The sequence below is a fragment of the Microtus oregoni genome, unplaced genomic scaffold (genome assembly GCF_018167655.1).
Source record: "Microtus oregoni isolate MIOR12 unplaced genomic scaffold, Mior012 000103F_ref0000194, whole genome shotgun sequence".
Taxonomy (NCBI): Eukaryota; Metazoa; Chordata; class Mammalia; order Rodentia; family Cricetidae; genus Microtus; species Microtus oregoni.
Genome location: NW_024544717.1, coordinates 86,659 through 100,787, shown reverse-complemented (window position 1 = coordinate 100,787; position 14,129 = coordinate 86,659). Strand labels below are relative to the sequence as shown.

The 14,129-nt window shown below is 44.1% G+C and overlaps 1 protein-coding gene across 1 annotated transcript in view; it reads right to left on the bottom strand.

Moving 5' to 3' along the window:
• The window catches only part of LOC121443231 (E3 ubiquitin-protein ligase RNF144B-like), a 132,157-nt gene extending 128,113 nt beyond the window's left edge, over positions 1-4,044 (bottom strand). The window contains exon 1 of the mRNA XM_041644908.1: positions 3,885-4,044. The gene's annotated coding sequence lies outside the window, so the exon portion shown is untranslated. The remainder of the gene's footprint in view (positions 1-3,884) is intronic.
• Between the last annotated feature and the right edge of the window lie 10,085 nt (positions 4,045-14,129).

Here is a 14,129-nt window from a genome sequence, read left to right as displayed (position 1 = left end):
AATACTAAACATCAACACTTTAGGTCCATTTACTATCCTATTGAATACATATATAAATTCATTTCATGTGAACAAAATCTTGAAGATAAAGATTTTGAAGGAGAGGGGCTGGAGAGATGGCTCAGTGGTTAAGAGCATTGCCTGCTCTTCCAAAGGTCCTGAGTTCAATTCCCGGCAACCACATGGTGGCTCACAACCATCTGTAATGAGGTCTGGTGCCCTCTTCTGGCCTGCAGACACACACACAGACAGAATATTGTATACATAATAAATAAATAAATATTTAAAAAAAAAAAAAAAAAAAAAAAAAGATTTTGAAGGAGAGAAATATTAAGGAATGGACTTCTAAAGGACAAGTTCCAAGGAAATAGAGATCCAAAGGCAAGAAACAAGGATTAGTTTTATATCAGACAGAAAACCCTGTCCTAACAGGAATCATTATCGTCTTTACTTTATATAGAGCTGTGATTCGGAGAAGTCAGCATTCCATCAAGGAAGCACAGCACTTCCTAACGAGTACAGGGTGCTGAATGATCTCTAGACGACTGTTGCACACATTCGGGGCCATCTGAGCTAGAGCGTACTTCTGAAAAGTCATTAGGAAGTCTCCATATGTTTTTATAACTCAGCTTACATGCATTGAATGCGTGGAACTCAACTGTCCAACATTGATGTAAGATAGAAGGGAGCTACAAGAGACCAGGCTGTGGTGGCGCACGCCTTTAATCCCAGCACTCGGGCAGGCGGGCAGGCGGGCAGGCGGCTCTCCGTGCGTTCAAGACCAGGCTGGTCTACAAGAGCTAGTTCCAGGGCAGGCTCCAAAGCTACAGAGAATCCTTGTCTCAAAAAAGCAAAAACAAAATACCATATTTCAAGGGACCTGAAGAGGCTGAAGGCTATCTATCCACTCTTGAGTGATGCTTGGATTCACCAAGCCTCCTCTTCCTACATCCTGCCTTGCTCTTTCATCCATCTATATTCATCCGCCTTGAGGTACCGTTTGTCTTATGCCAGCCAATCCAAGCAGTCCCCACCCAATATAATGAAAGTCCTAGGGTGTTAGTTTCAAGTCGCTTGCTGCCTTTGTAAATGATCTACATTATCTTTAATGCTGCGTTGAGTTTCATTGGAAATCTAGCCGAGATTTGCAACCTACTTGGCAGCCATTGCCACCCGATCGAATGCATATGTAAATTCATCTCAGGTATTCAGAAATCCTCATTACTTTGAGAACTGGAAAGATGTAAAACTTAATGCCTATTCTCAAAGATTGGATTACGGCAATGAGCACTTGGGTATTCATCTGTAGAAAAGAATGATTAAAACTGAGATGAATTCGGAGGTGCCCTTCCAACTTTAATACCCTGTGGCTCTATTCTTTCTACACCCTGGCATCATTGAGAAATTCACATGGCCCCACGAAACAAGGCAAGCGATGCAGCCAGCCTGCGGAGGGCTGGGCTCTCCATGGCCAAAGGTATTTCTTAGGATACTGAGCTAACACTGCAACTGTGTTTTGCAACCTATACAAATGTGTTCTAGTTGATGGGAGGGAAGAAAAATTCAATCCAAAGTGCCAGCCATTCCTCTGTGAGCTAGTGCGGCAGAAAGAGAATTTGTGGGGGTCACTGAAGCATCAAGTTACAGACTAAATTAAAGGTCTGCAGAAGAGTGGTAGGGTCTAATCATCCACAGGCTGAGGCTTCCAGAATGGGATTCCACCACCGTTCCTCTCTAGGCTCACAGCAGGCCGGGAACTTCCAGCAGCTTTTTCTTGATTTTTTTTTAAAGGACTTCTAGTTCCATATAGATCTTGGATTATTGTCTTGAAGCCCTTACTTCTGTCATATTAAAATTTCCATGAAAAGTGATCAAAACCTAAAGCTTAAATGTCTCACCACAGAGAAAAATATTGTGGTTTTTGGTTCGTATGAAAAACATGTGTTACGTATATAATTATAGAAGTCTCAGATCTAAAGCGCACACCATACACAAAACCTTTGGGAAATAACTTTTGCCTCGCCAATAGAATTTGTAGCATGATACTGTGTTCTGTCTATAACCATGCCATCAAAGGAGCACTTTGCCAAGGCCAGCTAGCAACAGGGCGTTTCTTCACGGGCTGTGATCAGACCTCAAACAAGGGTCTACGGGAATAAAGTGAGGTCAGTTTTAACACGTACAGCATTCTCAGGACTGGTTGGGCTGAAGCGTGTGCATCTGCACTAGTTTTCCTTAGGGAAGGTTAATTTTAGAAAGAAGAAAAATTTTTGCCAGGAAGACAATCACATTGGCTCAATAACTAGTCAGCGTCTTTTCTCAAATGTTCAAATGCCTTTCTGGCTTCCCCGTGTCTAGCTTGTCCTTAATATTCTTGAAAGGAGGTACCATGTATCACCCCTATTTCAACACATCTCATTCCATAAAAAGAAATAGATGTATGAGTAGTTAATATATGTTAACCTAGCCACTTTTCAGGAGACACAAATAATCTGTCTTCCCTGACAGCCTCTGATGGCTTCACGGGTACTTAAACCGGTCCAGGAACACATAAAGATGCATAAAACTAGTAGATACACAACAAGAAGCTTACAGGACAGTCAGAGAAGACCTGGGCTCACACAATTGGGAGCATTAGCAGAATTTGGGTTAATTTACATGATCCTTTCTTCTTTTGTTGCCTGGAGATGGGTCTGTCTGAATCTTTTGCCTTTAAGCAAGCAACAAGTGAACCAGCCAAAGGCCTGCATTCCATCATTGACAAAAATCAAGGGGCAGTCAAGAGGAAGACGTCCAATTACCAGCAGGATAAGCCTCCACCCTTTCCAGTCACGGAATATTTATGAGGAAAAACTTTAAAACGTGACCTTTTAATCTGGCCTCTTAGAAGCGTTGCATTTTCCCCTATTCCTATAGCTGAGTTTCAAAATAACACTAACCCTCCCTTCCCCAAACTGCTGTGTAAGAAGCAAGAAGCAAGGCACCGCAACAAAACAAACCGTCAGCTCCGGAGACAGAGGCTTTCTCCCACGTGGATCTTAAACATTCAAGAGGAAAACTGCTGAGGAGGAGCGCACTCCTGGCAGAATTTTTAGACATAAAGCACATACACATACACAGCCTTCCTCTTCCTCTCTCCCTCTACTTCTTCCCCTCTCCCTCCAGGTCTGAATCTCAAGATTTTAGAATGGGGCCTGAGGGTTCCGTTTGTTTGTTTGTTTGTTTGTTTGTTTGAAGCTCCAGGATAAGAGATACTGCTTCAAGGTCGAATAAACACGTAGCGGTTGCTGTAGCCTTGAAAAGGCTGTAAACTTCTCCACCTTTTAAACTGGGAAAGGGGGTAGAGTAGAGGCTGCAGAATCCCAACTTGCTGTTCAGTGGGGACACAAAGTTAAGGTGGTATATTGCAATGACCTCATTCAAGAGCTGATATTCTTTCCAAAGTCAGGACAATGATGCAAGGTGAGCGTAAGTTCTGGAAGATGGGGAATTGCAGCATTTCAGACGCCAACTTATTTCCAGACCTCAGGGGCAATTAGTGCAACTGTGTGTCGCACACCTGGCGAGGGTGGAAGATCTTATGCCACCAACTCGCCCTCAGCACCCAGCGTCTGCGCGCCGGATTCCTGGAGCGGTCTTGGGAAAGAAGTGAAAGTGAGGGGTGGATGGTGGAGAGGAGGTAAAGGTCCCACGGGCCGCAGAGCAGAAACCCAGAAGGCGCAGGGGAGCTCTTGCCCGTCACCCAGGATAGGGCTTCAGCTTGGCGCCGAGGACCCGGAGAAGGGCAAAGGAAAAAGGTGAAGAGGTGGCAGCTCCGGGAAGGTAGGAATGCACCCGGCACGGCGGGTGTCGCAGCTCCTGGGCTTCACCGAGCCACTCCTTACCTTAAGGTCCAAGTCGCAGCCTGAGACTCCCGGAGGGGCAGGGCTCGGTTGTCAGTGTCTCCAGCCAGCGGCTTCTGGCATCAAAGGCTTTCGAATCTTCTAGCTACCATCCTGGGGCTCGCTTCTGTGGCCTGCGGCCCTTGCACCTCGCTCCCCTGGCCACCGGCGTCCGCCGAGCCGCTCCCTCGCTGTTTATTCCGGGAGTCAGGCCCCTCTCCTCCGGCTCCCCGCCTCCAGCGCGCGCGCACACCTCCCCGGGAGGCGCACTCCTTATCTAGCAGGCAGCGCGAGTGCGCCAGGAAAACCGGACGCTGGGCTACTTAGAAAATCTGTTTAAAATCTTTCATATGCGCGACGAGGTTCAAAGAACTATTCACCTCCACCTCCCGCCTCCACTGAGTGTCTTCACCCCACTTCCCAACGCCTGGTATTCTCGTGAGCACCGTTCTGAGACTCTTCTGCCAGGCATCTATCTACACCTTTTCTAAAATAAACCTATCCTTGGTTTTAAAATGTAGATATCCCCCCTCTCTTTAAACCTAGGGTGCTGGGAGTACCACTGATCTCGGGAGGGATATATTCAGCTGCACAAGTCAGGGCAAGTGTCCTTAGTCAGTACTATAGATGTGTGCCACCTGTCAGGGCCGGAGCGCAGGATGGAGCCCTTAATTATTCTCTGGTTTTGGCTACTGAGTCTGTCCCATCTTCCTCTGCCCCAGGAAAGACCCAGTTCTGAGGCTCCAATTCCAGGGAGAAGCAGAGGGCTATGTTCAAGGAAGAGCGTTCTAATGGAGGACGAACTCGCAAATGTGTACAGCCTACTTAATAATACTGCAGAGGAGAAAGAATGGGGAACAGTCCAGGAAACATCACCTCTCACTAACGTGAGGGAGCCGAAAGTGATGTAATCCCAACGGGATTGTGGAAGGCGAGCTGTCAAGTGGTAGCCTAGTCATTTATTCACCTATGAGTATAATGCATATTTATGGAATAAGTTATTTACGGTCATGTCATAACTCAAGGGCTGACCAGAATTAACTTGGTAACCAGTTTATAACAACGCCCTGGAAAATACAGATATCCACTGAAGAGACTGCACATTAATCCCTTATCATTTCTAAATTTATCAAATAGCTTTCTAATCTTAGGGCTTTAAAAGGAGGCAGTTGCTAGAACTGTCAGATTTCTGTATTGAGCATGAGGTGGATTAGTGGGAGATGAAATCATCAAACATGTCACTGCAATTAGTTCTGGAGACTGAAGAGCTTGGGAAGTATCTTTGCGGACAAGACATGAAGGTGACCGTAGGACGAGTCGATCTGCTCTTCGACGCAGGTGCTATGACGGGGGATGCCCACAGGGGGCAGTATGGATGAGACAGAAGGGTCAGCGCAATCTGGCTGCAACAGTAGATGGATAAAGTCTTCCAGAAGGGAAAGTAACAGGGAGAGAAAGTCAAAAGGAAAAAACCGCTTGGCAATTCAAAGAACTTACAGTTCATCTCCTGGGGGTAAGACTGCAGATGGTTGAGAAGAGTGGACTCAAGGCTAGAAGCGAGCGGCAGAGAGCAGGTCGGGCAGCATCTCTGGGCCAACCATGCTTTTAAAGACTGCACTTTATTTCACAGATGAGGAGATGCGGGCATTTTAGCACAGAGGTGTGATATCAGATTTTTATTTGAGAAAAACTACTGGCTGAGGCAGAGCAGAGCAGTGGTGGAGTACAGAAAGAATCCCGAAGAGTACTACAAAGGACATTTAAAGCAGCAAACATCGACAAATCCAATTTCAGTCCCATGAAACATCCTCAAAGGGATAAGCCTTTCCTGGAGAAAGGGAGAAGGTTCAGGGTGGTAACGAATCGCGAAAAGACAAAGGTAAAAAGAAATAAGAGAGAACACAGGCTTTTAACCCTGCCTTATTTATGTAGTGATTATCTCACTAATTCGGGGATAGGAAGGGATGTTAGTGAGGACCAGAAAATAGCTCGACAGGTCAATGTGCTTACACTCAAGTTTGTTAAGCCTGATTATGATTCCCCAGCCCCACATTAGGAAAAGAATGCTCCTGCAAGTTTTCCATGACTGCCCTATCCTAGCATACATGTGCACATACACAGTAAATAAAATGTAATCATCTTCTGGGGCTGGAGAGATGGCTCAGTGGTTAAGAGCATTGCCTACTCTTCCAAAGGTCCTGAGTTCAATTCCCAGCAACCACACGGTGGCTCACAACCATCTGTAATGAGATCTGGCGCCCTCTTCTGGCCTGCAGGCATACAGACAGAACATTGTATACATAATAAATAAATATTAAAAAAAAAGAAAATCAAAAAGATTAATAAATATTTTTAAAAAAAAGAAAAAATCATCTTCTAAAAGGTTGATTTGTAACTGAACAGTGGAATAAATTACAGGGAAATTTGACACATAGAGTAACTTTGCAGTTATATGTCTAGATATACATATGTATGTATGTATATGAACTGTAGTGATTTTAAGGAAAATGGTCCCCAAAGGGAGTGGCACTTTTAGGAGGTGTGGCCTTGCTGAAGTAAATGTGGCCTTGTTAGAAGAAATGTGTTACCGTGGGGGTGGGTTTTGAGGTCTCCTTTGCTCAAGCTACACCAGTAAGGAAAACAGTACACTTCCTGTTGTCTGTGGATCAAGCTTCTTCTCCAGCACCACGTCTGCCTGCATGCTGCCGTGTCTCACTGTGATACTGAACCTCTGAAACTGTAAACCACTCAACAAAATGTTTTCCTTTATAAGAGTATCTGTGGTCATGGTGTTTCTTCACAGCAATAGAAACATTAACTAAGACACGGACTATATATGTATATAAATGGAATATCTTACTATATATGGAATATGAGTATCTCAGTATCTTGGGGGTGTTTAGGATCCCTAGAATTAAGTATGTGGCTTCAGTTCTTTTCATAAAATGGTTACAGTATTTGCATATAACTGATTCGCCTCCAATCCTATACTTTTTTTTTTTTTTGCTGTTGTTTGTTTGTTTGGGGGACAAGGTCTAGCTATGTAGGAACTGCTGATCCTCCTGCCTCCATATCCCAAATGACAAGGTGGCACATATGTACCACCATGTCTGGTTTCAACCCCACCTTTAAATCACCTCTAAGTGACCTATCCCATCTGACTTAAGGTAAACTGCAGCTACACTCAGTTATTTAGAGAATAATAAGACATGTTGGATACAAATGCCACCATCATAGCTTAAGCACATTTTTTAAAATTTTGTGTGTGTGTGTGTATGTGTATGTATGTGAACATGTCACAGCATGAGTGTGGAGATCTGAAGACAAGTTGTGGAAATTAATTCTTTTATTTCACCATGTGGGGTCTGGGAATCAAACTCAGGTCATAAGTTCATGGGAGCAAGTGCCTTAACCTGCTGAGCTACCTCCCCAGCCCTAACTACATTTTTAGTTCATGGTTGGTTGAATCCCTGAAGATAAAACCTGTAGGTATAGAATCCACGCATGTGTAGAGACAACTGTTTATGCACGTACATACACACACATGCACATGTGTATGGTACATGTATGGAAGGATAGTGAGAAAGGTATGGTACGCTCACTGAAAAAGATGGACTCATATGATACTGGATGCTGAGGAGTCTCACAGTTCACTATCTCCCAAGTTGAAAACCCAAGAAAACTTGATACACTTCAAAGACCTGAGAACCAGAAAGGATGGCAAAACATCTAGGAATCAGAACTCCTAAGGATGGAAGATTGGTGTTTCAGTTTACAGTGTGACCACAACCTTACTTCACCTTTTTATTCTGTCCAGGCCCTTAGTGGATTGGTATCTATGTATCCACTGAAGAGGACTATCTGCTTTCCAATTAAAATATCAGTGTCTGTTTGAAGCACTTGCACCAACATACCTAGAAGCAATGTTTATTTTACTTTGTCTCTGAGCGCCTCATGAAATTAACGATCATTGCCTTATCTTGACGATCTTTCATTTTTCCTTCCTGCAGTCTAGGATTTCTCTACTTAATGATAGAAAACATGCCCTACACCCCCAAATTTGTGTTACAGATGCTATGATAAGTAGACTCAGCATGTGTCTCTATTTTGATTTTTCAAAGAAACGAAGGAACCTAACCAAAGTCAGAGTCAATATAAAGCTGTCTACAAACTTCTTCTTCTACCCATACTGGAGAGTAGACGTGGGTCTGGAATAAAGACAGAAGGTGCTGTTTGGAAAATGTTCCCCCAAAGGCCCACGTGGTATGTGTTTGGCCACCTTTCTTTGGCACTGTTGGAAACTGGTGGTACTATAGGAAATGGGACCTAGTGGAAGAAAGTTGAGTCACTGGGTGCATGCCCTTGAAGGAGCTATATAGACCGCAGCCTCTCTTCTTCCTGAGTACCATGAGGCGAGTGCTTCTTTTTCTCCATATCCCTGCTCTGATGTCCTGCTTCACCTCAGGTCTAAAAAAAAAATGTATAAAACCTTACAAAACTGTGAGAAAAATAAGCCTTTTTTCCCCTCATTTTTCGAGACAGGGTTTCTCTGTAGCTTTGGACCTGTTCTGGAACTAGCTCTGTAGACCAGGCTGGCCTTGAACTCACAGAGATCCACCTGACTCTGCCTCCCTGGGATTAAAGGCCTGCACCACCACGCTAAACATAAGCCTTTTAAAAACTCATTTATTGCTGGGCATAGTGACACGACCTTTAACCCCAACACTGGGGAAGCAGAAGCAAGCAGATCTCTATGATTTCAAGGCCAGTCTGGTCTACAAAGAGTTCCAGGACAGCCAGAGCTGTTACACAGAGAAACCCTGTCTCTAAAGCCTCATTGGTCGCTGGTGTTTGTCAGTCAGAAAGCTGACCCCCACAGAGAAGTATCTGAGGAGGTTGAGGGCATGAGGCAATTTTTCCACGAAGGGTACTCTAGAAAGACAACTCATTAGACGCTTACAATAAAGATAAGGATGCAAATGATTAAATGTAAGTTCATAAGGAATAATAAAAATATGGAGATGCTAGATGAGCACAGTGTAGGCAGGAAGGGAAGGAGTTCTGGCTACAGAGTCTTGAAGGATGCGTCACTAGGAGAAATAATGCTTGGGTCTTAGAAATAAAGCTAGTCTGAGAGACTGACAAGATGATTACTTATTTGGTGGGCTCACTTTTTGGTAATTCAGAGAAAGGATAAAGCTTCAGGGAGAGAGCCCAGTGAACAGTTTGAAATCTATGATACAGCCAGAAAGAAAATAGATTGGATGGAAGAGTTATTTCGAGATGTGGAATCCAAATGACCCAAGGAGTTGAAAACAGAGAAAGGTCAAGTGTGAGCAGCATGGGAGACAACAGCGAGACTAAATGAGCCAGTAAAAAAAAGGAGAGATTTGCTAGAGAACAGGGTTTCTGCCCCCTAATGTTGAACTTCAAATTCTGATGAGATCCAGAGTGAAGGCAGCCAAGAGGCAATTGAAAATATGTTGTATGTTAGTATGATACCAGAACAGAGTAAGTTGCTATGGTGGTTTGAGAGAAAATGGTCCTCAAAGGGAGTGGCACTATTAGGAGTTGTGGCCTTGTTGGAGGAAGTGTGTTACTGTGGAGGTGGGCTCTGAGGTCTCTTTTGCTCAAGATTCCCTCAGTATGACTGTCAGTCAACTTCCTGCAAGATGTCGGACCCTCCGTTATCTCTCCAGCACCAGGTCTACCTGCACACTACTGTGCCACAATGATAACGGACTGAATTTCTGAAACTGTAAGCCGCACCTTGATTAAACATTTTCCTTTATGGGAGTTGTCATGGCCATGGTGTCTTTCCACAGTGATAGTAAACCCTAACTTGGCCAGTTGCTAGTGATTTAGACTTTAAAACTCTAGAGTCCATCGTTATTACAGGCACGATAAAATAAGCCAAGAGTATCACATATTGGGAAAGAACTAAGTGCCTATGTTGGATGCCTGAATAACACTGAGTGGTCACCAAGTTAAGAAGTTGGATACCGCCTTTAATCCCAGCACTTGGGAGGCAGAGGCAGGCGGATCTCTGTGAGTTCGAGACCAGCCTGGTCTACAGAGCTAGTTCCAGGACAGGCTCCAAAGCCACAGAGAAACCCTGTCTCGAAAAACCAAAAAAAAAAAAAAAAAAAAAAAAAAAAAGAAGTTGGATACCTAAATAACAACACTGAGTGGTCACCAAGCTAAGAATAGCTAGCCAAGGAAAAGAGCCAATAGAAACCAATATTATGTAGAAGAAAAACAAATTATATAGAGAGGTGATAAACAGTGTCAAAGCTGCACAGAAACTCAGAAATGTGCCAGCCTTGGTAGTCACACCTTTAATTCCAGCCCCGGGGGAGCTGAGCAAGTAGAGTCAAGCGCTAAGGCCAGCCCAGGCTATAGAGTAAGATTGCCTCAAAGAAAAAAAAAGTAACACACAGTAGCTCTTTTCCTACTTAAAAAGAAGGGAAGGGGACTGGAGAGATGGCTTAAAGGTTAAGAGCACTGACTGCTCTTCCAGAGGTCCTGAGTTCGATTCCCAGCAACCACATGGTGGCTCACAGCCATCTATAATGAGATCTTGTGCCCTCTTCTGGCATGCAAGCATACATGGAAGGAATGTTGTATACATAACAAATAAATAAATCTTAAAAAAAAAAAAGAAGAAGAAGAAGAAGGAAAGGGAAGGGGAAACCAAGTTATATTCCAGAACTAAAAGTGAGGGCTCTTGAATGGGTTTGGAGCTTGTTATCATTGGAAGGAGCAATCTTGGGGAAGCAGTAGGATTCCATTTTCAGCACTCGGCATTTTTATAACAGGTATATCTGCTGTCTGGGGATGTTCTGGCAATGCATGTTTAACAGTGTTCTTGTTCTAATCTCACTAGATAGCAATAGCACCTCTCCCCAGTTCTGAAAGCCAAAACTCCTCCCCTCTTCCTTCTGTCCTTTCCCTGATGGCCACGTGGCAAGCAGTTTTGAACACTTGTTCCCAATGTGATATGTTGCTCGACTACAGGCCTTAAAACAGCAGGGAAGCCAGCTAACCATGGACTTGGTACCCGTACAGCCCTGAGCCCAAACAAGCCTTTTCCTCTTTACAAGCTGACAATGTCAACTATGTACTACAGTGAGAAAACACTGACAAGCAGACAAGCAGATGGGAGAGAGACAGGATAAACTTATTTTTCAAAATCATATTGGGAGGTACTAACACCTAATTGTTTATTTTTCTTTTCAACATTTGAAGATATTAGTTTATTTGTTAAAATGTCTTTGGGACAGGTACTCACTGAAATCTTTAGTTCTAAAGAATAAATTAAAACTAGAAATGCTTCATTTTTAGAAGTAGAGATTCAAAATAATATCTATAGGCCTGTCTAAGCGTCACACATACTGGTAGATAGCCTGTGGTAATATCTAATTAGCTTATATTGGGAAGCATTTTTCTTACTTTGATGTTATCACTTGGCCTTCAGTAATGACATTCATAGCACTGGCTGTCAATCCACAGATAGAAAAGCCCTCTCCTATAAAGATGATCTTTTTTTTATATTTTTATTTATTTTATGTATGAATGTTTTTTCTGCCTGTTTATCTGTTTACCACATGTATGCCTGGTTCTTGCGGGGGTCAGAAGAGAGCATCGGATCCCCTGGAACTGGAGTTACAGGTGGTTGCTGTGAGCCACCATGTTGCTGCTGGGAATTGAACCTTGGTCCTCTGCTAGAGCAGCCAGTGCTCTTAACCAACGAACCATCTCTCCAGCCCAAAAGTTGATCTGGTTTTTATGCCAAACAAACAAAATGCATTAAAGCTCTGTGTTTCTCTATTCCTTCAGTTTTATTTTACTAACTGCTGGTTCTGACACAGTGATTAAAAAACAAAACAAATGAACAAAACCCTGACAAAAGAAAGTACAAAAAGGAAGGCTTTAATCATGGCTCAAATCCAAAGTTATCGCGCATCACAGAGGACAGGCTGCCGCCATGTGGAAAGTCTTGGTGCCAGCGGTTTAAGGAAGCTCGTCACAATGTCTCCACAGCCAAGAATGATGAATGCTGGTGTTTGACTCAACTTTCTCCCTTTTTTTAGTCTGGGACCTCAGCCCATGGAATGGTGCCACTTAGGTTAAGGTGTCTTTCCACCACTTCAATTAGCCTAATGTAAAAAACTGCTTAGAGGCTAACTAATAATCCAGATAATTCCTCACAGGCATGCGAGAGGTGACCCAAGAGTCTGACAAGTTGACAATCAGTATACCCCTTGTCATCCTGACACCCAAGCATAACCTCCTACCCCGTGTCCCCCTCAGACTCATAGCCATCTCATAATGCAAAATGCATTTCATCCAACTTCAAAAATCTCCAGTCTTTAACAATTCCAGTATTGTGTAATGATCTGTCCTGTCCCTTTAAGAGACAAGCCCTGTCCACTCCCTCCCCCATCCACTGAGGCAGGCAGATCTTCCTTCTTGCTTGTAGCCTGAGTCTTTTCCCTTTTCCGTCTCACTCTCGAAGAGGTAGCTTCTGTCTCTCCCCACTTCTCTCCTTCCTCCCCTTCTGTTTCTCTCTCTTCTCTTCTCTTCTCTTCTCTTCTCCTCTTCTCACCTGCTCTCCTTTCCCCTCCATAACCCACTAAATAAATATCCAACTTCACTCTGCATGGCAGGCCTATCCATGTCTCTGTCTCTTGTCACCACGTGGCTCCCTGCCTGATGTTAAGAAAAAATTTACAAAGCTGGCTCCGCCAGCGCAAGAAATCCAATTGGGTCCAATCAAATCAAATAAAAAATGCCCATCGTTTTATTAAGCACAGTGCTCTTGCGTGGCCTAGCGCATGGCTGGGAGACAGGACAGCAGGGAGCATACGCAAACCGGGAACCATGTGTTTTTCCTCTGGGAGCCCACTTAAATACCCTGTGGGAGTGGTACTGACCCCCTAGAGAGGGGTCTGGACCTGGCATGCTGGGATTTGGAGTCCAGACCAAAGCAACTCCCAGGTCAGGGAGGCTGGGATGCATGCCAGGGGCTGGAGGCCACACTCCACTTAACACCTGGGACCAGCCACCTTCAGAGACCTGCGTCGGGTCTCATGGCATGCCCATCTGTCTGTCTCTCCTCATGGGGACCTGCCTGCTGCCACATGGCCCACTGCTGCCACTCGGGGACCTGCAGCATTTTACTTAATCCATTACAGTTTGAACGTCTTAGTCTTAAATTTCAGCCAGGTGGTGGTGGCACACGCCTTTAATCCCAGCACTTGGGAGGCAGAGGCAGGTGGATCTCTGTGAGTTCAAGACCAGCCTGGTCTACAAGTGCTAGGTCCAGGACAGGCTCCAAAAGCTACACAGAGAAACCCCATCTCAAGAAACCAAACCAAAACAAACAAACAAAAAAAAGCCAATAAGAAAAAGGAAAGAAAGAAAGTCTTAAGTTCCAGAAGCAATAGAGATACACAGCACTCTTTTAACTGTGAATGTCTATTTTTAAAGTTACATACTTTCAATATGGAACAGTACATAGTAAACATTCTCATCCCAAAAAGGGAGGAAAAGAAGAAGAGCAACGAAAGAATGAACCAAAGCAAGACCAGAGGGCAAGCATCAAATCCTGAAATTCCATGGCCTGGGTTTATGATAGAATCTGGGCTCTGCAGAGCTTGGATAGCCCTTCCTGCTCAGCCGCCTGCAGCAGTCATAGCCTTTCTCTTGGGCCAGAATAAAAAAATGGATGAAATTTATGCCTTGGCAATGCTGAAGCAAGTATGGGCAGCCCATAAATGGTGGTTCTGTTGAACTTGTCCATATTGGGTTTCATGATCTCAATTGATGAGGACGACTGATCAGGTTTCTTCCTTGAGTCTCTTGGGCCAATACCTGCAAATTTCCTCAATGGATATCCCAAAGTTCTAGTGTCTCCAACACACTGCAGCTTAGGATTCATCTTCAAGTAGTATCCTGTCTGTCATGGCCTTCTTGGAAGACTCCAACCATGCCACATATTGCCTGGTCTCCGTAGCTCTCTGAAATCATGGTGCAAGACTCCACAAACTTTCAATCTTGTATCTTTCTTGCCTGCAAAACCAGGGCCATGTGGACAACATTGACAAGTTTTGCTGCCAGGCTCTCACTGAATGAACCACAATTAACAAAACTCACTGTGTGCTTACCTAAGGTAAACACATCACCAGACAGTAGCTTTCCTAGACCAATGTACACCTGCATTCAAGCTGAAACTTTTGATGGGTG